The sequence below is a fragment of the Bufo bufo genome, chromosome 9, assembly GCF_905171765.1.
Source record: "Bufo bufo chromosome 9, aBufBuf1.1, whole genome shotgun sequence".
Taxonomy (NCBI): Eukaryota; Metazoa; Chordata; class Amphibia; order Anura; family Bufonidae; genus Bufo; species Bufo bufo.
In genome coordinates, this window is record NC_053397.1 from 111594947 (window position 1) to 111622401 (window position 27455).

At 45.4% G+C, this 27455-nt stretch overlaps 1 protein-coding gene across 2 annotated transcripts in view; it reads right to left on the reverse strand.

Moving 5' to 3' along the window:
* The window catches only part of PLPP6 (phospholipid phosphatase 6), a 50193-nt gene that overhangs the window by 10529 nt on the left and 12209 nt on the right, over positions 1-27455 (reverse strand). Inside the window, exon 2 of one of the 2 annotated variants that reach the window (XM_040407728.1) lies at positions 21110-21188. The exons of the other annotated variant lie outside the window; for it this stretch is intronic. The gene's annotated coding sequence lies outside the window, so the exon portion shown is untranslated. The remainder of the gene's footprint in view (positions 1-21109; positions 21189-27455) is intronic. 2 annotated transcript variants of the gene reach the window in all.

Here is a 27455-nt window from a genome sequence, read left to right on the forward strand (position 1 = left end):
AGCAATTCCGCTTCAAAATCAGCTCCAAAAAATGCCTCAAAACAGCCTCCCATTCGTTGGGGGGAAAAAAAGAAAGTGCTGCTTCCCAAAAGCATGTCCTCTCTTAGGGCGGAATCTGCACTAAAACTCCCATTTAAATGAGTAAGCATAATAAAACAGTTCTGAGTGTCCGTGCCTTTTTAATACATTCTCTGCAGTTTTTAGCGCAGATCCACACCAAAGATCACAAGATAGAAAACGCATAAAAAAACAACAAGGATTCAGAGGTGAAGTTTGTAGGCGGATTTTCAAAATCCATCGTGTGAACATACCCCTAAAGTTTTGGAGACTTATCCCTCAGGATAGGTCATCACTATCTGATCAGTGGGGGTCTGACATGAATGGGACTGAGCTGTTATTAGGCTAGGTGAATTTAATGTTTATTGGTGGTCACATAGGGAGAGGCTTTTTAAAGGGTTTCTGTCATGAGAAATAACATCATGTAGCTGACTGACATTAGCGAAAGTCAATCAACTGGACCTGGCACACCCAGGTCCAGTTGATTGACTTTCGAGTTCTCCTCAGTGTCCCGTAAATCCCGCGTCTGCGCCATGCAGTTTAGTATTCGGCGCAGGCGCAGTGAGTGAAGGAAGCGCTCCTGCTGCTGGCTTCCTTCCTTCGGCGCAAGCGTAGTGAGGAAGTCGGCAGCAGGAGCGCGTTCTTCACTCACTGAGCCGAATACTAAACGGGACGGCACAGGCGCGGGATTTACGGGACACTGAGAACTCGAAAGTCAATCAACTGGACCTGGGTGTGCCAAAGGTTGCGTAGACCGAGCCTCTAGGTGCTGAAGCAACGCCCTAATAGCACCTAGAGGCTCATTAGCATATTTTAAAAGTCTTTATTTTAAGAGAACGGCGGCAGGCAGGGAGTTATAAAGCACACTGTTATGTAGTGCTGACATTAGCACATCGCTAATGTCAGTCCGCTACATAACGTTATTTCTCATGACAAAAACCCTTTAAGCACTTACTGTACACAGTGCTGCACTTTCCAGACATTTGCATCAAGCTGTCACAATCTAAGTTCCCCATCAGTATGTCTTTGGAGTGTGGGAGGAAACCAGAGTACCTGGAGGAAACCCACACAAACACTGGGAGAACATACAAACTCCAGGCAGATGTTGTCCTTGGTCAGATTCAAACCTAGAACCCCAGTGCTGCAAGGCACCACTGCTAACCACTGAGCCACCGTGCTGCTCCAGCTTAGCAAGCCTGATGCCCACAGATAAGACACTGATGACTAGGGACGAGCAAATAGACTTTGGATATAACTTTGTTACAGTACTAGAATGTATTGGCTCAGATGAGCCTAAGTTATTCCTTCGCGAAGTCTCAAGAGACTTCGGGTAATAACCTCAGAAATTAATTTCTACTGTTAAAAATCTTTCACCAAACTCAGTACCTTGGAACCGAACCAGAGTTCGGTAAAAGGTTGTTAACAGTAGAAATTAATTTCTAAAAATATGTGAAGTCTCGCGAAACTTCGCAAAGTAATAACTTTGGCTCATCGGAGCCAGTACATTCTAATACTGTATGGATCGCTCACTCGCTCCATACAGTATTCTGTTCTCCACAGCTACACAATAGAGAAGGAGGGAGTCCCTCCCTCCCCACTGTGCCACTACCGCCGATGACAAGAGAGGGGAGGAGGAGGGGAGGGGCTGAGGCCACTGCGCCACCAATGAAAACAATTTACCTGTTAATACAAATGTATGCTGCGGGTGCCGGCGGTATCACATACTCGGCACCCGCCCTCTAGGGCGCTGCGATCTGCCGAAACGTGGCAATTACCTCCTCAGGTGCTGCACCTGAGCGGTTAATTTGAGGGGATTGCAGCACCTTGTTATAGAGGTCGAGTATGTAATGCAGCCAGCACCCGCATCCTACATTTGTATTAACAGGTTAATTATCTTCATTGCTGGCACATTTCCCCCCCCCCAACCCCAGTATTATAGTCATTGGTGGCAGTGGCCACAGTGTCCCCTCCTTATTGGTAATGTAGTGGCAGCTTCCAATTGGAGCCCCAGCAGTGAAATCTTGGGGCTCTGATCGGTTACCATGGCAGCTAGAACGCTACTGAAGCATTGGCTGCCATGGTAATCTCCCTGCTGCTGTGTGCACTATGCACAGGGCAGCAGGGAGAGTGTGAAGTCCTATTCACCCTAATAGATCTCTATCAGGGTGAATAGGACAAGGGATTAAAAGATCCCAGGTTCTAGCCCCTAAGGGGGAAATAGTTATTAAATAAAAAGTAAAAAAAAAAAAAAAAAAGTTTGACACCAAAATATTGAGTTTAAAATCACCCCCTTTCCCAATTTTACATATAAAATATATAAACAATAAAAAATTAAAATAAACATATATCGCCAAATCCGAAAAAGTCCAAACTATTAAAATATTAACAAATATATCTCCTATATATTTGTTAATATTTTAATAGTTTGGACTTTTTCGGATGTGGCGATTTATGTTTATTTTAATTTTTATTGTTTATATATTTTATATGTAAAATTGGGAAAGGGGGTGATTTTAAACTTAATATTTTGGTGTTAAACTTTTTTTAACAGCGTCTAATATACCTGCTACCTGGTCCTCTGGTGGTCCCTTTTGCTTGGATCGACCACCAGAGGACACAGGCAGCTCTGTAATAAGTAGCACCAAGCACCACACTACACTACACCCCCCCCTGTCACTTATTAACCCCTGATCACCCCATATAGACTCCCTGATCACCCCCCTGTCATTGATCACCCCCCTGTAAGGCTCCATTCAGATGTCCGTATGTGTTTTACGGATCCACGGATCGGATCCGCAAAACACATACGGACGTCTGAATGGAGCCTTACAGGGGGGTGATCACCCCATATAGACTCCCTGATCACCCCCCCGTCATTGATCACCCCCCTGTAAGGCTCCATTCAGACGTCCGTATGTGTTTTACGGATCCACGGATCCATGGATCGGATCCTCAAAACACATACGGACATCTGAATGGAGCCTTACAGGGGGGTGATCACCCCATATAGACTCCCTGATCACCCCCCCATCATTGATCACCCCCCTGTAAATCCATTCAGACGTCCGTATGTGTTTTACGGATCCACGGATCGGATCCTCAAAACACATACGGACATCTGAATGGAGCCTTACAGGGGGGTGATCACCCCATATAGACTCCCTGATCACCCCCCCGTCATTGATCACCCCCCTGTAAGGCTCCATTCAGACGTCCGTATGCGTTTTACGGATCCACGGATCGGATCCGCAAAACACATACGGACGTCTGAATGGAGCCTTACAGGGGGGGGATTAAAGACAGGGAGGTGATCACCCCATATAGACTCCATGATCACCCCATATAGACTCTCTGATCACCCCCTGTCATTGATCACCCCCCTGTAAGGCTCCATTCAGAAAAATTTTGGGCACAAGTCAGTGGTAATTGATTTTTTTTGTTTTTTGTTTTTCTTACAAAGTCTCATATTCCACTAACTTGTGACAAAAAATAAAATCTCACATTAACTCCCCATACCCCTCACGGAATCCAAATGCGTAAAATTTTTTAGACATTTATATTCCAGACTTCTTCTCACGCTTTAGGGCCCCTAAAATGCCAGGGCAGTATAAATACCCCACATGTGACCAGGGCTGTGGAGTCGGTAGATAAATGTTCCGACTCAGACTCCTCTGTATTAATATGCGAATGTATTTTATACATTCCTTGAGGGAAAGAAACGCAACCTACCACAGGACTACTGGCTGGGAAGCTGCCTTCTCCTTTGTGTGCTTATCTGCTGCTGAAGATAGGGCAGTGGGAGGATCCAGGAAGGGGCATTTATTCTAAAACATGATTTTCATTTATTCTAAAACATGATTTTCCTAGAAGAATCCCATAGTCCTGTTTAAAGTTTAAGCTAACAATCTGAGTTTACACGTTTTTATAGCCTTAGCTAAATGACAGCAGTTTTTCCAATGGTTTACAGCTTCAGTCTTGAACTATTGGCCGGCCCTCCATTCCCTTCACTTATACAAGTGTCTCTAGTCCTGCAAAAAACATTTATTTAATCCCTTATCAGTGAGAGGCTAGGTTACACATGGACGCTGCGTTCCCTGTAAAAGCAGAACACAACACTATGGAAAGTATAAGGGTCCATTCACACGTCCGTTGTTTCTTTCCTGATCTGTTCCGTTTTTTGCGGAACAGATCTGGACCAGATCTGGACCCATTCATTTTCAATAGGTCCTGAAAAAAAACGGACAGCTCAAGGTCTGATTTTTTTTCAGGACCCATTGAAAATGAATGGGTCCAGATCTGGTGCAGATCTGTTCCGCAAAAAACGGAACAGATCAGGAAAGAAACAACGGACGTGTGAATGGACCCTAAGTATTGCAGCTCCTAATTGTGCGTTGCGTGCCATATAGTGAAGCACATGAAAAGCATGCTTCTTCACAGTCACTTAACGTGTTCGTTTTGCGGTTACGTGAGGCACTGCATGCATTGGTCTTTATTCTTACAGTAGAGAAGTCATTAACTTTTTGTGAATTGGGACATTTAAACTAGGGTTGTCCCGATACCACTTTTTTAGGACCGAGTACAAGTACCGATACTTTTTTTCAAGTAGTCACCGATACCGAATACCGATACTTTTTTTAAATGTCATGTGACCGTTTTGGGGGATCTGTGGATGACGCACTGTCATGTGGGGGATCTGTGGATGGCACTGTTATGGGGGACCTGTGGATGGCACTGTTATGGGGGATCTGTGGATGGCACTGTTATGGGGGATCTGTGGATGGCACTGTTATGGGGGATCTGTGGATGGCACTGTTATGGGGGATCTGTGGATGGCACTGTTATGGGGGATCTGTGGATGGCACTGTTATGGGGATCTGTGGATGGCACTGTTATGGGGGATCTGTGGATGGCACTGTTATGGGGGATCTGTGGATGGCACTGTTATGGGGGATCTGTGGATGGCACTGTTATGGGGGATCTGTGGATGGCGCTGTTATGGGGATCTGTGGATGGTGCTGTTATGGGGGATCTGTGGATGGCACTGTTATGGGGATCTGTGGATGGCACTGTTATGGGGGATCTGTGGATGGCACTGTTATGGGGGATCTGTGGATGGCACTGTTATGGGGGATCTGTGGATGGCACTGTTATGGGGATCTGTGGATGGTACTGCTATGGGGTGGGATATCTGTGGATGGCATTGTTATGGGGTGGGGGGATCTGAGGATGGCATTGTTATTTGGTGGGGGATCTGTGGATGGTGCTGTTATAGGGGATCTGTGGATGGAACTGTTATGGGGAGGATCTGTGGATGACACTGCTATATGTCATCCACAGATCCCCCTCATAACAGTGTCCCCCAATACACCGGGCCCCGCCGCTCACCGAAGTATTTATAAACGTGAATCCTTATCCTGTTATTAAGTTGAACTAACGCTGCCCTCTCCCATGTTCCCCTGTATCCCCACAGCACTTACTTAAGCTTCCATAGCAGGCAGAGCGGACGGCACCAGTAACGTCACTCACTGACGTCGCGCGTCTGCTCCGCCTGCTTCACTCATAAAGTGGGCGGAGCAGGCGCTCCACGTCAGTGAGTGACGTTACTGCTGCCGTCTGCTCTGCCTGCTATGGAAGCTTAAGTAAGTGCTGTGGGGATACAGGGGGATACAGGGGAACATGGGAGAGGGCAGCGTTAGTTCAACTTAATAACAGGATAAGGATTCACGTTTATAAATACTTCGGTGAGCGGCGGGGCCCGGTGTAAGAGTACAGTGACTGCACCGGGCCCCGCCCATAGTTACGCCCATAGTATTCTATTTATGTATCGGGGCGGGGTATCGGCGGCTGAGTACCGCCGAGAAAACTCGGAATCGGTCCCGATACCGATACTAGTATCGGTATCGGGACAACCCTAATTTAAACTTGCTTTTTTTTTTATTCCAATCTAAATTTAGTAGGAGTCGGAGTCGGAGTCGGAGCATTGTTTGCCGACTCCGACTCCAGGTACCCAAAATTTCCCCCGACTCCGACTCCTCGACTCCGACTCCACAGCCCTGCATGTGACCCCATTTCGGAAAGAAGGCACCCCAAGGTATTCGCTGAGTCCATGAAAGATTGAAATTTTTGTCCCAAGTTAGCGGAAAGGGAGACTTTGTGAGAGAAAAAAAAAAAAAAATCAATTTCCGCTAACTTGTGCCAAAAAAAATAAATTTCTATGAACTCGCCATGCCCCTCATTGAATACCTTGGGGTGTCATCTTTACAAAATGGGGTCACATGTGGGGTATTTATACTGCTCTGGCATTTTAGGGGCCCTAAAGCATGAGAAGAAGTCTGGGATCCAAATGTCTAAAAATGCTCTCCTAAAAGTTATTTGGGCCCCTTTGCGCACCTAGGCTGCAAAAAAGTGTCACACATGTGGTATCGCCGTGGAGGTCTCTGTTAAAGGGGCGGGCACTGTGGAGGTCTCTGTTAAAGGGGCGGGCACTGTGGAGGTCTCTGTTAAAGGGGTGGTTGATGCTAAAAGGGGCAGTCACTGTTAAAGGGGCAGGCGCTGTGAAGGTCATTGTTAAAGGGGCGGGCACTGTGGAGGTCACTGTTATGGGGGAAACTGTCGATATCTTTTTACGACACACAGAAACATAAAATGAAATTGATGAAATATACCCATGCGAAGCCGGGTCCTTCTGCTAATATATATCTTAGGGCTGCAACGATTAATCGACTTTATCGATAATATTCGATAACGGGATTCGTTGTCGACGAATCCAGTTATCGAATAATCGCCGATTCGTTGCTATGCGGGCGGTTTACTTTAAATCACTGCATCTTTATTTTACCTTACAATGAAGCTCCGGTAACAGGCAGAGCGGACTGCGGCGTAACGTCACTTACTCACGTGACGCGCCTGCTCCGCCTCCTTCATTCATAAAGTGGGCGGTGCAGGTGTGTCATGTTACGCCGCCGCCCGCACTGCCTGTTACCTGAGCTTCAATGTAAGGTAATAAAGATGCGCTGACGCTGAGTAAAAGTTACTGCCAGAATAGTCTGCTGTGAGCAGCGGGGCGGGGCTGTTATGGGAGGAGGATCTGTGTATGGCACTGCTATGGGAGGGGGATCTGTGCACTGTTATTGGGAAGGGGATCTGTGCACTGTTATGGGGAGGGGGATCTGTGCACTGTTATGGGGAGGGGGATCTGTGGATGACACATATAGCATAAGATGCTATATAGTGTCATCCACAGATCCCCCCTCCCCATAACAGTGCACAGATCCCCCTACCCATAACAGTGCCATCCACAGATCCCCCTACCCATAACAATGCCATCCACAGATCCCCCCTCCCCATAACAGTGCCATCCACAGATCCCCTCCATAACATTGCTACCCACAGATCCCCTCCAAAACAGTGCCACCCACAGATCCCCTCCATAACAGTGCCACCCACAGATCCCCCATAACAGTGCCACCCACAGATCCCCCATAACAGTGCCATCCACAGATCCCCTTCATAACAGTGCCATTCACAGATCCCCTATAAACCTCTTTGTTCTGTAATTTTGGTGTGTTTCCCGATTAATCGATTAAATTATCGACAACTAATCGATTATTCAAATAATCGTTAGCTGCAGCCCTAATATTTTATATACATACACACACACACACACACAGTGGATATAAAAAGTCTACACACCCCTGTTAAAATGTCAGGTTTCTGTGATGTAAAAATAATGAGACAAAGATAAATAATTTCATATTTATTTTTCCACCTTTAATGTGACCTATAAACTGTACCACTCAAAAAAAACAAAAACTGAATACTTTTAGGTGGAGGGAAGAAAACATGTGGTTGCATAAGTGAGCACACCCTCTTATAACTGGGGATGTAGCTGTGTTCAGAAATAAGCAATCACATTCAAAATCATGTTAAATAGGAGTCCGCATACACCTGCCATCATTTAAAATGCCTCGGATTAACCCCAATTAAAGTTCAGCTGCTCTAGTTGGCCTTTCCTGAAATTTTCTTAGTCGTATCCCACAGCAAAAGCCATGGTCTACAGAGAGCTTCCAAAGCATCAGAGGGATCTCATTGTTAAAAGGTATCAGTCAGGAGAAGGGTACAAAAGAATTTCCAAGGCATTAGATATACCATGGAACACAGTGAAGACAGTCATCAAGTGGCGAAAATATGGCCAGTGACATTATTAAGAACTGGACGTCCCTCCAAAATTGATGAAAAGACGAGAAGAAAACTGGTCTGGGAGGCTACCAAGAGGCCTACAGCAACATTAAAGGAGCTGCAGGAATATCTGGCAAGTACTGGCTGTGTTGTACATGTGACAACAATCTCCTGTATTCTTCATATGTCTGGGCTATGAGGTAGAGTGGCAAAGCCTTTTCTTACGAAGAAAAACATCCAAGCCAGGCTACATTTTGCAAAAACACATCTGAAGTCTCCCAAAAGCATGTGGGAAAAGGTGTTATGGTCTGATGAAACCAAGGTTGAACTTTTTGGCCATAATTCCAAAAGATATGCTTGGCGCAAAAACAACACTGCACATCACCAAAAGAACACCATACCCACAGTGAAGCACGGTGGTGGCAGCATCATGCTTGGGGCTGTTTTTCTTCAGCTGGAACTGGGGCCTTAGTTAAGCTAAAGGGAATTATGAACAGTTCCAAATACCAATCATAATTGGCACAAAACCTTCAGGCTTCTGCTAGAAAGCTGAACATAAAGAGGAACTTCATCTTTCAGCATGACAACGACCCAAAGCATACATCCAAATCAACAAAGGAATGGCTTCACAAGAAGATGAAAGTTTTGGAATGGCCCAATCAGAGCCCAGACCTGAATCTGATTGAAAACCTGTGGGGTGATCTGAAGAGGGCTGTGCACAGGAGATGCCCTCGCAATCTGACAGATTTGGAGTATTTTTGCAAAGAAGAGTGGGCAAATCTTGCCAAGTCAAAATGTGCCATGCTGATAGACTCATACCCAAAAAGACTGAGTGCTGTAATAAAATCAAAAGGTGCTTCAACAAAGTATTAGTTTAAGGGTGTGCACATTTATACAACCATATTTTATTTTTATATTTTATCTTCCTTCTACCTAAAAGATTTTAGTTTGTTTTTCAATTGAGTGTTACAGTTTATAGGTCACATTAAAAAGGTGGAAAAAGTTCTGAAATGATTTATCTTTGTCTCATTTTTTGACATCACAGAAACCTGACATTTTAACAGGGGTGTGTAGACTTTTTATATCCACTATAAAATATATATATTATATATTTTTTTTTTTTTTTTTTTAAGGAAAATATATGGGCAGTCATGATGGATTAAAGGAAACGGAATTACCGGTAAGACTAATTACGGTTTTCCATTCCATCCACCATGACAGCCACAATGAGAACTAACAAATATTTAAATAGGGTGGGAAGCCGCCTGCAGAACCTTTTGGCCAAAAGCTAAATCTCCAGAGGTGGAAAGATTAAGGCGATAGTGTTTTACAAACGTGTTGCGACTTGACCAGGTAGCAGCTTTGCAAATTTGGCCTAATGAAACACCAGCACTTTCTGCCCAAGAAGAGGCTGTAGCCCTGGTAGAATGGGCTTTTATACCCTCCGGACAAGGTTTGTTCTGAAGGAAGTAGCAGCATTCTATAGTGGATCTGATCCATCTAGCTAACGAAGTTTTCGAAAGCTTTTTTTCCCTTATTTCGGACTCCAAACTGAATTAGGAGGTTGTTGTCTTTCCTGAAATTTTTAGCTGCATCTAGATACTGTAGTATGGTGTTTCTAACATCCAGGAGTTGCATCTTCTCTTCTACCTCCTTTTCTGGGTAGCTGGTGACAGATGGTAATACTATCTCTTGTTCACAATGAAAATTTGAAACCACTTTGGGGAGAAAACCAGGATCTAGTCTTAGCACAATTTGATCCTCAAAGACCAGAAGATATGGTTCTCTACATAAGAGGGCCTGGAGCTCACTTAGTCGTCTGGCGGAAGTGATGGCCATCAGAAAAGAAGTCTTAAAAGGACAGATGTTTAATAGAGATCTCAGATAAGGGAGAAAAGGGGAGTCTAGTTAGCCCCTCTAATACTGTATTAAGGTCCCACTGAGGAATCCTAGATCTTAAGGTTGGTCTTAACCTAGGCCGCCCTAATAAATCTCCTTATCCATCTGTGTTCTGCGAGACTAGTATTGTGCTTAAGGCTGATATTTGGACCTTAAGGGTACTAGGCCTCAGGCCCAATTCTAGTCCATTTTGCAGGAAATCTAGTATTTTATTTACCAGCAGAGAAGTGTCCGGATGATCTTCTCCCAGCCAACTGCAAAATCTTTTCCAGACTTTAAGATAAATGGCTTATGTGATACTCTTTCTGCTTGCCTTAAGAGTAAGGCAGGGCTCCAGATGGCGACCAAAACGGTCGCCAATGCGACTTAGAATTTGAAAATAGCGACAAGACTTTGTTGTCTTGTCGCCATTTGCACCTAGACTCTCTGCTCTGCCTCTAAGAAAAAAAGGCTTTCATCCAGAAGACATACGCTGCAGACGTCTGCTGTGTGAAGATCCGCCCCTCACACTGTGACCAGTGATGGTTTTGATGCCACTGCAGCCAAATCTTTTCATGGTGAAACCCAAGACGAGTAGCGGAGGCCTGGAAGCAAATGAGCCAGGACCCAGCACCTAGGAATTACCAACGTGAATCTGGCTAGTCTGACAGGTCATGGAAATGAGTGCACAATCCCTTTAACTGCGTGGACTGTAGCTTAGAAAACCCCATGCTCCCAGCTATATTATATGTATTTTAAATTTAGCGACTAAAAATTTCATTTGACTCCTAAATTTTTCAGGAGCACTGTAAGGATTACTCTGTATGAAAGACCTTGTCTTCTGAGTGATTCACTCTCAGGATCCAGGCTGCCAAATTGTAGATCTGGGGGTTTGGGTGGTTTATTGGGCCCTGAGAGAGCATGTTCTCCCAGAAGGGTATTTTACAAGGCTCTTCTAGTGCCAACTGTCTCAGGATTGAGAACCAGCTTCTCTTTGGCCAGTGGGGAGCTACCAAGATTACTGTTGTTTCCTTCTGCAATTTCTGTAGTAAGCGAGGAATCAGCGAAAAGGGTGGAAAAGCATAGTCTAGGTCCCACTCCCATCTTATTGATAAGGCATCTACTGCCCATGGTCTGTCTCTTGGATTTATTGAACAGAACTGTCGGACATGGGCATTTTCCCTGGGGGCAAACAGGTCTATCTCTGGTAGTCCCCACCTGGAGGTGATCCAGTGAAATATGTCGCGGTTTAATGTCCATTCTCCTGGATTGATTTTTCTTCAGCTTAAGAAGTCCGTCTCTAGGTTCTCTGACCCTTTTAGGTGGACCGCTGTTAAGGAGAGAACATTTGCTTCTGCCCAGGAAAATATTCTTTTTGCTACTTCCGACGTGCCCCCCTGGTGTTTCAGGAATGCCACTGTCATTACATTGTCCGAGAGGACAATCAGATGCCCGTTTTTTAATTGGTCTACTGCCTCTGTGAGCGTCATAAGGGCTGCATTCAGCTCTCTGTAATTTGAGGATCTTTCTTTTATGCTGTTTGGCCAGTCTCCCTGGAAAAACTGGTTGCCTACCTTTGCACCCCAACCTGAAGGGCTGGCATCGGTTATGACCTGAGCTTCTGGGATTCTGAGCCATTCTATACCCTGAAGCAGATTTTTCTCTTCCTTCCACCAGTCTAGGTCTATTTTGACTGTTGGAGGCACCTGTATCGTCCTGTCTAAGGATGACAGTTTCCTGTCCAATTTCTTCAAGATCCATGACTGCATGATTCTTGTGTGAGCCTGACTCCATGGAACTGAGTTTATGCATGTGTTAAGTTCCCTAACAGGTTCACTGCCCTCCGAATGGAACACCTGTGGGATTTTTGAAAGCGACTTATCTTGTCTATGAGAGTTCTTACATTTGTCCTGCGGTAGATAGGTTCTCTGGGACACAGAATCTAAGTCTACACCCAGGAACCTTATTTTTGTAGATGGGGAGAGTATTGATTTTTTTAGATTTATCACCCATCCTAAACCTGAAAGGGTACTTATGGGTTTCTTCTTTTGAATATCCACTTATTAGGACATCATCTAGGCAAGGGATGATATTGGTTCCCTTCCTGCATAGAAAGGCGATCATCTCCATCACCAGCTTGGTGACTTTTCTTGGGGCCGATGAGATACCAAAGGGGAGGGCTACGTACTGGAAATTATGGAGGAGTCCCCCAGGATCTCTTACCGCAAGCCTTAGATATTTCTGGGAGGCCTGATGAATTGCTATTTGATAGTAGGTGTCCTTTAGATCCACTGACGTCATAAAGGCACTTTTTGGAATCAGCAGAATCGTAGATGCAATTGATTCCATCTTGAACCTCCTATATACTATAGATCTGCTCAAAGGTTTTAGATTTATTATTGTGAAGAATGTGTTGTCGGGTTTTTTTTACTAGAAAGAGGCCTGAGTAGAACCCCTTCCCCTTTTCAGAGTCTGGTACCTCTGTGACTACACCCGATCTGATTAAGTCCTGAATTAACTGCCAAATTTTTCCTGTATGCCTCTGTCGTGGGTGGTAACGGAGACTTTTTCTGGAAGCGTTGAAGAAAATTCTATTCTGTATCCCTGGGCTATGATGTTTAGTGCCCATGGATATGACATAACCAGATTCCACTGGTTTAGAAAATTCTTCAACCTACCTCCCACTCTGGTGTCATTGTTTGTTGCTCTGTTTATTTTGGGGATTAAGGATAAATCCTCTACCCGTTCCACCTTTTGGGTAGCTCCAGCGGCCCGTTTTACCCTTACCTCTGTAGGGTTTAGATTGTGAAGGGAACTGACGAAAGGGCCTCTTTTTTGTTTCTTTCTGCTCCAGAAACCCTTTCTTTTTGTCAGCCGCTTTCTCCAGTATCTTATCTAACACTGGGCCAAAAGCAAACTCCCCCGAGAAGGCAATACAGCATAGTTTAGACTTGGAGGCTTTATCCCCAGACCATGCCTTCATCCATAAAGCTCTTATGGCTGCATCTTTTGCGGCAAAAACGTACAGTCGTGGCCAAAAGTTTTGAGAATTACATAAATATTGGAAATTGGAAAAGTTGCTGCTTAAGTTTTTATAATAGCAATTTGCATATACTCCAGAATGTTATGAAGAGTGATCAGATAAATTGCATAGTCCTTCTTTGCCATGAAAATGAACTTAATCCCCAAAAAAACATTCCACTGCATTTCATTGCTGTCATTAAAGGACCTGCTGAGATCATTTCAGTAATTGTCTTGTTAACTCAGGTGAGAATGTTGACGAGCACAAGGCTGGAGATCATTATGACAGTCTGATTGGGTTAAAATGGCAGACTTGACATGTTAAAAGGAGGGTGATGCTTGAAATCATTGTTCTTCCATTGTTAACCATGGTGACCTGCAAAGAAACGCGTGCAGCCATCATTGCGTTGCATAAAAATGGCTTCACAGGCAAGGATATTGTGGCTACTAAGATTGCACCTCAATCAACAATTTATAGGATCATCAAGAACTTCAAGGAAAGAGGTTCAATTCTTGTTAAGAAGGCTTCAGGGTGTCCAAAAAAGTCCAGCAAGCGCCAGGATCGTCTCCTAAAGAGGATTCAGCTGCGGGATCGGAGTGCCACCAGTGCAGAGCTTGCTCAGGAATGGCAGCAGGCAGGTGTGAGCGCATCTGCACGCACAGTGAGGCGAAGACTTTTGGAAGATGGCCTGGTGTCAAGAAGGGCAGCAAAGAAGCCACTTCTCTCCAAAAAAAACATCAGGGACAGATTGATCTTCTGCAGGAAGTATGGTGAATGGACTGCTGAGGACTGGGGCAAAGTCATATTCTCCGATGAAGCCTCTTTCGGATTGTTTGGGGCATCTGGAAAAAGGCTTGTCCGGAGAAGAAAAGGTGAGCGCTACCATCAGTCCTGTGTCATGCCAACAGTAAAGCATCCTGAGACCATTCATGTGTGGGGTTGCTTCTCATCCAAGGGAGTGGGCTCACTCACAATTTTGCCCAAAAACACAGCCATGAATAAAGAATGGTACCAAAACACCCTCCAACAGCAACTTCTTCCAACAATCCAACAACAGTTTGGTGAAAAACAATGCATTTTCCAGCATGATGGAGCATCGTGCCATAAGGCAAAAGTGATAACTAAGTGGCTCGGGGACCAAAACGTTGCCATTTTGGGTCCATGGCCTGGAAACCCCCCAGATCTTAATCCCATTGAGAACTTGTGGTCAATCCTCAAGAGGCGGGTGGACAAACAAAAACCCACTAATTCTGACAAACTCCAAGAAGTGATTATGAAAGAATGGGTTGCTATCAGTCGGGAATTGGCCCAGAAGTTGATTGAGAGCATGTCCAGTCGAATTGCAGAGGTCCTGAAAAAGAAGGGCCAACACTGCAAATACTGACTCTTTGCATAAATGTCATGTAATTGTCGATAAAAGCCTTTGAAACGTATGAAGAGCATGTAATTATATTTCACTACATCACAGAAACAACTGAAACAAAGATCTAAAAGCAGTTTAGCAGCAAACTTTGTGAAAACTAATATTTGTGTCATTCTCAAAACTTTTGGCCACGACTGTACAAACTCTGCTGAGGCATCTGCCGAAAAAGCAGTTGCTGAATAGCGGTATGGAATTTATGATATCTTCCCTGGGAGTTTTGTTCTTTAGGTAATCCTCTAACTCTGACAACCAGAAGTACATGGCTCTTGCCACGGATGTAGCCGCAATGTTGGTTTTTACACCAAACATAGATGCTTCCCATGCTTTCCTTAATAAAGAATCTGCTTTGCGTTCCATCGGATCGCTTAGTTGTGACGAATCCTCAAATGGTGAGGCCGTCTTTTTGACTAACTTTGCCACCTGAATATCAATTTTGAGTATCTCCTCAAAAATGTTACATTCAGCCTGATCAAAATAGTAATCTGTTCCTGAACTCTTTGGACACATCCCAGTGTTATGCGCCCTGGTTCTGCCTCCTCCCGCCTGCCGGCTGTAAGATCAAAGGGACGCTGCACTCCTATCTCGCGCGCGCGTCCCACGTGAATCCGGCATCAGCGGTCTGCTTATGATCCACAGTGGAAGGGAGACCGTGAAATAAGAGGGAGCGCAGGTCCCAGCATTAGCCGGGGCGAGCGTCCACGTTGCCCACTGCTGACCAGCCTTAGCCCTTGCCGCGGGAAGGCAGCAGGTGATTAAGGTAACTTCCTTGCTGATCTTCACCTCCCCACAGGTCTGAAAAACGTGTGGGGAGAACTCCAGATGGCAGCCCTACAAATTTGGTCATAGAGGCAGAGGCTCTCACTGCCCAGGACGTAGAGACCGCTCTGGTAGAGTGGGTACCAAATCCCGTCGGCGGTGGAACCCCCTTGGAGGAATAAGCTAACAGAATAGCCTGTCTTATCCATCTGGCTATAGTTTGTGAGGAAGTGGCCAAACCTTTTTTTCTTGCCATGAAAAGAAATGAGGAGCTTAGAGGAATATCTCCAAGATTGGGTGATTTCCAAGTACTGTAATAAACATCTCCTGACATCTAAACAATGGAATTCTGATTCTTTTTATTTTTTGGAGAGGCACAAAAAGGAAGGCAAGATGATATCCTGAGAGCGATGAAAGGAAGAAGACACCTTAGGAAGGAAGGATCCGGTGAAATAATCACCCGATCTTCCAAAATGTTTAAAAATGGCTTTTCCGTAGAGAAGGCTGAGATTTCACTTACTCTCCTAGCTGATGTAATGGCTAGTAAAAAAGCTAACTTCAATATTAAGACCTTTATAGAAATCTCTTTGGGTTCAAAGGGTTCTGACGTAAGGGCGGACAGAACTAGATTTAGATCCCATGGAGGAACTCTAACCTTTTGTACTGGGGATAATTTGGAGATCACCGTAATAAATCTTTTTTATAAAGGGATGCTCAGCCAGCCTGAACTCAAACAGAGCACTCAAGGCTGAAATGTTTACTTTTAGAGTACTAGGTCTAAGCTTCTTTCTCCATCTTTCTTGTAGAAATTCTAAAAGTTAAGTCAGGAGCTTCAAATACATTGACTGGTCTATTTGCAAATGCACAGAAGGCTTTCCAAACTCGCAAGTAGATTTTGGACGTGACGGCTTGCTAAAAGAGTATTTACTACCTCATCTGATAGCCCCTTCTTCCTCAAAATCTGCCTTTCAACAGCCAGGCAGTCAAATGCAGATTCTCCACCTCTGGATGAAGGATGGGACCCTGAGTCAGAAGTCCCGGGAAGACTGGTAGGACCTAAGGGGAAGATACTGACATCCTGCGTAGCCAAGAAAACCAAACCCTCCTTGGCCAAAAGGGAGCTATCATGATCACCAAGCCATTTTCCTCTTTTATCTTCCTCAGTACTCTCGGCCGTAACTTCAATGGGGGAAAAGCGTAAAGAAGTCCCTCTCTCCAAAACTGAACAAGGGCATCCACAGCAGATGGACGCTCTTCTGGAAAAAGAGAGAAGAATTTCTTTACCCTTCTGTTGTGTCTAATGGCAAAGAGATTGATGATTGGGAGACCCCATTATGCAACTATCTTGTTGAATATCTCCTGATATAAAGACTATTCTCCCTGGCGAATCTGATGGCGGCTTAGGAAGTCTGCTGTTACATTCTCTTTTCGTTTTAAATGAACTGCAGAAATTGATGAGAGAATTTTCTGCCAGACAAAACATTTTTTGACTGAGAGACATAAGACTCTGGGATTTTGTACCTCCCTGCCTGTTGATGTATGCCACCGCTGTCATGCTGTCTGAGTAAACCTGAACATTTCTGCCTTTTATTACCTAAAGACTCTCGCTCAGGGCCATTAAGATAGCGTTTAATTCCCTGAAATTGTGAGATTGGGCCTGGATCTCCTGATTCCACTGACCTTGCAGGAGGAGAGATTCTATGTGAGCCCCCCAACCGAAAGGGCTTGCATCTGTGGTCAGGAATAAGACATTTTGTCTCTGCCATGGAACACCTCCCTGAAGGTTTAACAGGTTCATCCACCACTCCAGTGAGGAGAGCGTCTGGGGTGATAAATGAATCTCTGAGTCTAGGGACAAAGGATTTTTGTCCCACATTTCCAGAATTTGTTGTTTGAGAGGTCTCGAGTGGAATTGAGCCCACTCCAGTCCGGGAAAAGCCGCAGTCATGAGACCCAAGACTGACATGGCCTCCCTCAGAGACACTGACTGGCGAGAAGAAAGCCACTGAACCCGGGATCTGATGAGGCAAGCTTTGTGAAGGGGAAGAAAACACATCTGCGTTCTGGAGTCTAGGGACATCCCCAAAAAAGGTACACACTTGACTCGGCACTAGGCTGGACTTCTCTATGTTCAGGTCCCAACCTAACCTGTCTAATATCTCCCTGAACCATGAAATCTGCTGTTCAAGCTGATTTGACGTCAGAGAGGAGAAAATCGTCTAGATATGGGATAATGACCAGATCTCTCTCTCAGATGGGCCATAATTTCTGCCACAATCTTTGTGAATATTCTGGGGGCTTGAGATAACCCGAAGGGAAGAGCCCGAAATTGTACATGAAGGCTTTTGTCCTGCAACTGAACCGCTACTCTTAAGTATCTCTGATGATCGGGATGTATGGGGACGTGATAGTATGCATCCCTGAGATCCAGGGATGGCATAAAACAGTCTGGAAGCAGAGGTGCTAGGGCGATTCTCCAGGAGGCTATTAACCGACTCCCTCACCGACTCCTTAACTTCATCCCGGATCATCTGCTTTAGGCTTGTCATAAGAGATGGGGCCTCATCCTCTAGTAGCTTGTCTACGCAGACTTGACAAATAGGTTTTACCCATAGAAACATAGAATGTGTCGGCAGATAAGAACCATTTGGCCCATCTAGTCTGCCCAATATACTGAATACTATGAATAGCCCTTGGCCCTATCTTATATGAAGGATGGCCTTATGCCTATCCCATGCATGCTTCAACTCCTTCACTGTATTTGCAGCTACCACTTCTGCAGGAAGGCTATTCCATGCATCCACTACTCTCTCACTAAAGTAATACTTCCTGATATTACTTTTAAACCTTTGCCACTCTAATTTAAAACTATGTCCTCTTGTAGCAGTTTTTCTTCTTTTAAATATTCTCTCCTCTTTTACCTTGTTGATTCCCTTTATGTATTTAAAAGTTTCTATCATATCCCCTCTGTCTCGTCTTTCTTCCAAGCTGGGTTATGCGCATGCGCCGAACTGGGGTTACACCGAGTGTACCTTTCCATTTCTGCTTGTAGTTACTCATCAATGCGCAACTTCCGGGTGTGCGTTGTGTGTCTGCCCTTCAATGCGGCGATTACCTAGCACACCTGTGTTAACTTTCCTCACATTTGCTTGCGCCATATAGATCACGCCCAGTTGGGAGGTGTCTCCTCTGGGACCCTTCACTATTGGCTATTTTGGTGGGAGTTGTAGAGAAGTTGAGAGATTACAGGGGTATTTATACCTGGCCTGTGATCAGGAGAAACTATAGGCCCCCTGAAGAAGCGAGGTGAAGCGCACGTTGGGCCAGGAGCCATCACCTCATCCTCGTCTGGTTAGTATAGGCTGCTCCACTGTCTATTGTATTTTGTATTGCTTGTTGCAGGCAGGTCAGCTACTTGGCCTTGTTCCCATTGTCTTGCTGACCTCCCTGCAATATTATTGCGACCTATGTATATATTTTTTTGTGACATGTGGTCGCATAATTGAGACTACGTGTCTTCTGTGTGGTTATTTATAGGTAATTATTACCATTTATCACAGCAGTATAGACAACACTGTGTCTCATTCAACCCTATGTATTATTTGACTTACCAGTCTAGGACTATTGGTGGCTCCGTGCACTTGTCACTTTATCCTCCTGCATTTTTTACCACCAATTGTACCGCTGTATGTGTATTATCTATTATTTGTGTCTTTCTATTAATAAAGATTTATCAATTATATATGTGTGAGACTTTCTAGGTTTTCTATTTATCTACACACATATTCTGTTATATGCTAGCCTAACATCTTTGGTTGTGTATACTAATTTTTCCTGTATTTTCTACAGAAGGCTGTTCCTTAAAGGGATTATGAATTCCCGTTCACGAGATAGCTCCTGGTCTTCCCAGGTGGATGCGGTATTTGCAGGGGGTATTGTGGCGGTGGGGGACCCAGGTCAGAGGAGCACTGTTGAGCTCAGGGCTCAACTCAAACATATGTTGCACAGAAGGATGAAGGTGTGGTGGAATAAAGCCACCCTTGAAAAATATATTTCTAGAGGATTGATACCGAGAGGCTTAAGGGTCCAGACCTTTCCCTCATACGGTAGAGATGAGGACTTTTGTAAAAAAAGGGAGTCTATCTGTGGCCTGTGTTCTGGCTCTCTCATGCGTTTGATTGTGGAGCTCAATACGAAAACCCTAACGACACTGGAATCAGAGATTGGCACGGTGGAAGACCAGATATCCCAAAAATGATCCTCAGAGGAGCTCGAGGCCTTTAAGAAGGAGATCGATGAGGCCTTCATTGCATGGGAGCGGCAAATCAAGGCCGCAAAGACAAAAAAATTCCGGGTGTACCGCTGGAGAAACATGGTACAGCAAACACGGACACGATCCAGGTCTGTCTCGTCCAACACCTCCATGAGTGACGACGGAAATCCCCCGACAACCAAGGACCAGAGGTACCCTAAACGGTTCCCCAAACGGAGAGGGGTCACGAGCCAAGATACTGGCCAACGTGGCCAAGCTGGTAACCACCAGCTCCAGGTAATCAATCTCTCAGATCATGTCCTTACCCGGAACCAAACATCGACGGGCTCTCCTTTTCACCAGCTTGTAACCTTGACCTTTTTTCTGTAGTGAAGGATCTTCACCTTTTCGCAAGAAAACTGGTTTTTAAAAAATTATTTAGTGGTAAAAGTGATCCGAATTTCCCGACAAGATCCGAACAAGAGGCCCTAGCGACACTCAATGCACTTTTGGAGGAGCAAGACGTCACACCAACCGCGGGTGAGTTCCCCAAACATCTCCTCCCCAAATCCAAAAAATTCCCTCCCCTATCCCTGTACCCCAATGTGGACATATTTGTAAAGCTGGTTGAGGCAGAACTACGCATGATCCCCATTGGGGGAGGAAGGGATAATTGCACCAGGGGGAGAGAGCAGCCATTCGTGAGATTGGGGGTTGGAGGGATGTCGTGGTTAAGCCGGCGGACAAGGGTGGGAACATTGTACTGTGGCCAGTCACCCTATATGAGAGCGAGGCACACAAACAGCTCAGCAATGGTGACTGCTACAGAAAGCTCACCTTCAACCCGTCTATCAAATTCAGGGCTGAACTGGAGCTCCTGTTGAGGATGGGGGTGGACACTGGAGTTTTGTCTGAACATTCCAACACTCTACTTTCTCCCCAAGGTACACAAGGCCCTGTCGAACCCATCCGGGAGACTGATCGTCTCCGGAACCAACGGCATGATTGACCCCATTTGCAGATATGTTGAACATTTTCTACATCCTTTGGTGGAGGAACTTCCTTCATATTTGAAAGACACGATGGATGTGTTGAAGAAAGTTGAGAGCATTCAGTTGGAATCTGATATGTTGATAGCCACCTGTGATGTCGAATAGCTCTACACCTCGATCCGACACCAGGATGGACTAGAAGCAACACAATTCTTTCTACAGACAACCAACTGGGGTAAGGATAAGTGCAGTTTCATACTGTCTCTGCTTGGGTTTGTGTTGACCCATAACTTTTTCACGTTTGGGGGTTCTTTCTACCTAAAGCTCCAGGGAACAGCGATGGGGGCGTCTTGTGCGCCCTCGTACGCAAATCTGTTCCTGGGGCTGTGGGAGAGGGAGATCCTCAAGACGGATCCCCTGCCAATGATGAGCAAGGTCCTCTTTTGGGGATGCTACATCGATGATGTGCTCATCATTTGGCAGGGGACTGAAGAGGAATTTGGGCTCCTCATTCGTGAGCTCAACAACAATAATAAAAACATTAAACTCACTTTCAAGGTGGGTCGGACCAACATGGAGTTCCTGGACGTGGTCTTTCGGGTGGATTCGCAGGGCCTCTTGGGGACGGATCTGTATAGAAAGGAGACGTCTGTCAACTCTCTTCTCAGCGCACAATCAGCACACCCCAACAATCTCATCAGAAGTATACCAGTGGGCCAATTCCTTCGGGCAAGGAGGGTCTGTTCCACGGATTCCTCCTTTGAATTACAGGCAGAGGACCTACGACATAGTTTCCAGCAGCGTGGCTATGGTAAGCAATGCATATTGCAATGCATAATGCAATGCATAATGCACAATGCACAATGCATAATGCATCAAGCGTATTTGAGAGTCAAATCGGAAAAGAGGTCTGATCTTCTGTTTAAGAAAAGGAAACAGGACTCTGGCGATGAGATCCGACTGATCACGAATTTCCATAAACAATGGAGAGAAGTACGTGCGGTCCTAACCAAATACTGGGGTGTGTTACACTTGGATCCTCAATTACAAACTTGGGTTCCCCAGTATCCACGTATCACCTATCGTCGAGCCAAAAATATCAGGGACCATTTAGTTCGGAGCCACTATACGCAGAAGGCTCCAGGTCTCTTTGGCACAAAAGGTGCACCTTGGGGTAGCAGAGAGTGTGGCAAGTGTGTGGGATGTTCCAACATGGACAGGGCCACACACTTTTGGGATTCTGGCCACACTAGGGAATTCAAGATCACACACCCCATAACATGCACCACTATAGGTGTTAGCCCAATAAATATCTGCCCCTGTGATCTCATATATATCGGCCTAACATCCAGAGAACTGAGGCTGCTAAAGAGGAAGAGGACACATTGCAGCTTAAGACACTGGCCAGGCATTTTAAGGAGCGGCACAACTGTGATGGATCCCTCCTAAGGTTTAGGGGGATCGATCGAGTCATTGTGGCGATTGGAAAAAGATACTTGGCCAAAAAGAGACAAGGTGGATCTACACCTTGAATACCAACGCCCACCTGGGTCTCAATGAGGGTAGCAGCTTTATACCTTTCCTATGAAGTATCCAGTAACACTTGGCCCTCAATTTCATCCTCTTTATCCTCTGTTTCCAACATATCTTATCCTAGCCCTGCTATTTATATATATGCTCGGCGGTGCTGCCTCTGACCTGGTGTCCCACAGTACCGACTGTTTTTATCAGTTACTCATGTTTTAATTTAACCCTCATGTTTTTAACTGTCTTTCGGATCATTAACTGCACGGTTCTCCTGTTCTCTTTATTTATGTGAGTTATGTTTTTCTAGAACTTGCCAGGACTAGGCGATGTCCATCAGCTATGCCACGGGTGCCCTGTATCGTTGGAATTGAATACATCGTCTTGATGCAACCTGCCCATTCAGGATCCCCTTCTCTTTCCTTCCCTTCTCCTGCCCCATCGCTCTATCTGTTCTTGGAGATAGTTTATATCCCATTGGGCCATCTAGGTCAAGGAGGATTCCAGACTTGGACGGATTCGGACTGAGCTGCATGATCTATGGCCCATGTTGTTCCTACTGAGAACAACAATTCTGCATATATAGCCACTGGGTGGCCGGTACTATTGGGCCACTCTGCATGGTCCTGGGTTTTTGGTATATACTTATACACTGTTGTATACAATAATATATATATTTTAGTGTACTATTATTTCACTCACACGGCACTCTTTGCACTTCTTTTTCACTTGCACTGCCTTTTTCCTATCTCTTTGGGCACTGCCTTATTACCATGTTTTAGCATATAGTTATGCTGTCGCTTCAGGGACCACTTCTTTCCTCGCTGTGACTTATATTACAGCCTTACGGTTATTGTTAGATTGCACTACTCTGCATAGTGTTTGCTGGTGCGGGCTGCCGGAGGTTTTTGGGTCCATCGGCACCTCACCTCCAAACACATCTTTATGAATATATCAGCCCAGGATTTTCTATATGTATCATTGTTTTATATGCATTGCTTTTATTTTATACTTCTAAACGTCTGCAGGCGCATACAGGGTCGGTCCTTGACCCTAGTCACTTTTATGGGTATAGTTTAACTGATATATATGGATTTTAGATATGGATTTTCCAAGATTGTTTTGGTTCTGTCTCATGTATGCGTAGTGACACTTACTGCCATGGCTTAATATGGCGGTGGTGTGCTCACATGGGCGGATCATATGACTTGTCGGCTGGTGTGGGCGGTCCGGGACTGTGTTCCGGCCCACCACCTTAGGCTACTTTCACACCTGCGTTCAGGTGTCCGTTCGTGAGCTCCGTTTGAAGGGGCTCACGAGCGGCCCCGAACGCAGCCGTCCGGCCCCAATGCATTCTCAGTGGAGGCGGATCCACTGAGAATGCATCCGCCTGCCAGCGCTAAGCCTCCGCTCCGCTCAGTGAGCGGACACCTGAACGCTGCTTGCAGCGTTCGGGTGTCCGCCTGGCCGTGCGGAGGCGAGCGGATCCGTCCAGACTTATAATGGAAGTCAATGGGGACGGATCCGCTTGAAGATGACACCATATGGCTCAATCTTCAAGCGGATCAGTTCCCCATTGACTTTCAATGTAAAGTCTGAACGGATCCGCTCAGGCTACTTTCAGACTTAGAAAATTTCCTAAATTATAATGCAGACGGATCCGTTCTGAACGGATGCAAACGTCTGCATTATAGGAGCGGATCCGTCTGATGAAACATCAGACGGATCCGCTCCGAACGCTAGTGTGAAAGTAGCCTTAGCCGCGTTCCCGTAGTCATGTGATTACTCCCATATCCTTAGGGTCATTGCGGTTCTCCTCCTTTTCGTAGGGTGCGCAAGCGTCATTACCGGGGTTACAGTGCACACAACCATGGTAGCTCGTCTTCACGCCGGCACTCTCGCGGGATCTCTATCTTGTGCGGAATGACGTTCCATTGTTACGTCCCTGGCTGGTGGGTTAATGCGCATGCGCCGAACTGGGGTTACACCGAGCGTACCTTTCCATTTCTGCTTGTAGTTACTCATCAATGCGCAACTTCCGGGTGTGCGTGGTGTGTCAGCCCTTCAATGCGGCGATTACCTAGCACACCTGTGTGTTAACTTTCCTCACATTTGCTTGCGCCATATAGATCACGCCCAGTTGGGAGGTGTCTCCTCTGGGACCCTTCACTATTGGCTATTTTGGTGGGAGTTGTAGAGAAGTTGAGAGATTACAGGGGTATTTATACCTGGCCTGTGATCAGGAGAAACTATACGCCCCTTGAAGAAGCGAGGCGAAACACGCGTTGGGCCAGGAGACATCACCTCATCCTCGTCTGGTTAGTATAGGCTGCTCCACTGTCTATTGTATTTTGTATTGCTTGTTGCAGGCAGGTCAGCTACTTGGCCTTGTTCCCATTGTCTTGCTGACCTCCCTGCAATATTATTGCGACCTATGTATATTTTTTTTGTGACATGTGGTGGCATAATTGAGACTACGTGTCTTCTGTGTGGTTATTTATAGGCAATTATTACCATTTATCACAGCAGTATAGACAACACTGTGTCTCATTCAACCCTAAGTATTATTTGACTTACCAGTCTAGGACTATTGGTGGCTTCGTGCACTTGTCACTTTATCCTCCTGCATTTTTTACCACCAATTGTACCGCTGTATGTGTATTATCTATTATTTGTGTCTTTCTATTAATAAAGATTTATCAATTATATATGTGTTAGACTTTCTAGGTTTTCTATTTATCTACACACATATTCTGTTATATGCTAGCCTAACATCTTTGGTTGTGTATTCCAAGCTATACATGTTAAAGGTCCTTTAATCTTTATCCTGCAATCCATGTACCAGTTTAGTAGCTCTTCTCTGAACTCTCTCCAAAGTATCAATATCCTTCTGGAGATATGGTCTCCAGTACTGAGCACAATACTCCAAATGAGGTCTTACTAGTGCTCTGTAATGCGGCATGAGCACCTCCCTCTTTCTACTGGTAATTCCTCTCCCTATACACCCAAGCATTCTGCTAGCATTTCCTGCTGCTCTATGACATTGTCTGCCTACCTTTAAGTCTTCTGAAATAATGACCCCTAAATCCCTTTCCTCAGATACTGAGGTTAGGACTGTATCACTGATTTTATATTCTGCTCTTGGGTTTTTACGCCCCAGGTGCATTATCTTGCACTTGTCAACATTAAATTTTAGTTGCCAGATTTTTGACCATTCCTCTAGTTTTCCTAAATCCTTTTCCATTGGTGTATCCCTCCAGGAACATCAACCCTGTTACAAATCTTTGTGTCATCAGCAAAAAGACACACCTTACCATCGAGGCCTTCTGCAATTTCGCTGATAAAGATATTAAACAATATGGGTCCCAGAACAGATCCCTGAGGTACCCCACTGGTAACAACATGGTCTGAATATACTCCATTGACTACAACCCTCTGTTGTCTGTCCCTCAGCCACTGCCTAATCCATTCAACAATATGGGAGTCCAAGCCCAAAGACTGCAATTTATTGATAGGCCTTCTATGTGGGACAGTATCAAAAGCCTTACTAAAGTCAAGATAAGCGATGTCTACAGCACCTCCGCCATCTATTATTTTAGTCACCCAATCAAAAAAAAATCAATAAGATTAGTTTGACATGATTTCCCTGAAGTAAACCCATGCTGTTTTTCATCTTTCAATCCATGGGATTTTAGATGTTCCACAATCCTCTCCTTAAGTATGGTTTCCATTAATTTCCTCACTATTGATGTCAGGCTTACTGGCCTATAGTTGCCCGATTCCTCCCTACTACCTTTCTTGTGAATGGGCACAACATTTGCTAATTTCCAATCTTCTAAGACGATTCCTGTTGCCAGTGATTGGCTAAATAAATCTGTTAATGGTTTTGCTAGTTCACCGCTGAGCTCTTTTAATAGCTTTGGGTGTATCCCATCAGGCCCATGTGACTTATCTGTATTAATTTTAGACAGCTGACTTAGAACCTCTTCCTCTGTAAAGACACATGCATCAAAAGATTCATTAATCTTCTTTCCTAACTGAGGTCCTTTTCCTTCATTTTCCTTTGTAAAAACTGAACAGAAGTATTCATTGAGGCAGTCAGCTAGTTCTTTATCTTCTTCCATATACACTGCTCAAAAAAATAAAGGGAACACTTAAACAACACAATGTAACTCCAAGTCAATCACACTTCTGTGAAATCAAACTGTCCACTTAGGAAGCAACACTGAGTGACAATCAATTTCACATGTTGTTGTGCAAATGGGATAGACAACAGGTGGGAATTATAGGCAAATAGCAAGACACCCCCAATAAAGGAGTGGTTCTGCAGGTGGTGACCACAGACCACTTCTCAGTTCCTATGCTTCCTGGCTGATGTTTTGGTCACTTTTGAATGCTGGCGGTGCTTTCACTCTAGTGGTAGCATGAGGCGGAGTCTACAACCCACACAAGTGGGTCAGGTAGTGCAGCTTATCCAGGATGGCACATCAATGTGAGCTGTGGCAAGAAGGTTTGCTGTGTCTGTCAGCGTAGTGTCCAGAGCATGGAGGCGCTACCAGGAGACAGGCCAGTACATCAGGAGACGTGGAGGAGGCCGTAGGAGGGCAACAACCCAGCTGCAGGACCGCTACCTCCGCCTTTGTGCAAGGAGAAACAGGAGGAGCACTGCCAGAGCCCTGCAAAATGACCTCCAGCAGGCCACAAATGTGCATGTGTCTGCTCAAACGGTCAGAAACAGACTCCAGGAGGGTGATATGAGGGCCCGACGTCCACAGGTGGGGGTTGTGCTTACAGCCCAACACCGTGCAGGACGTTTGGCATTTGCCAGAACACACCAAGATTGGCAAATTCGCCACTGGCGCCCTGTGCTCTTCACAGATGAAAGCAGGTTCACACTAAGCACATGTGACAGACGTGACAGAGTCTGGAGACGCCGTGGAGAACGTTCTGCTGCCTGCAACATCCTCCAGCATAACCGGTTTGGCATTGGGTCAGTAATGGTGTGGGGTGGCATTTCTTTGGAGAGCCGCACAGCCCTCCATGTGCTCGCCAGAGGTAGCCTGACTGCCATTAGGTACCGAGATGAGATCCTCAGACCCCTTGTGAGACCATATGCTGGTGCGGTTGGCCCTGGGTTCCTCCTAATGCAAGACAATGCTAGACCTCATGTGGTTGGAGTGTGTCAGCAGTTCCTGCAAGACGAAGGCATTGATGCTATGGACTGGCCCGCCCGTTCCTCAGACCTAATTCCAATTGAGCACATCTGGGACATCATGTCTCGCTCTATCCACCAACGTCACGTTGCCCCACAGACTGTCCAGGAGTTGGCAGATGCTTTAGTCCAGGTCTGGGAGGAGATCCCTCAGGAGACCA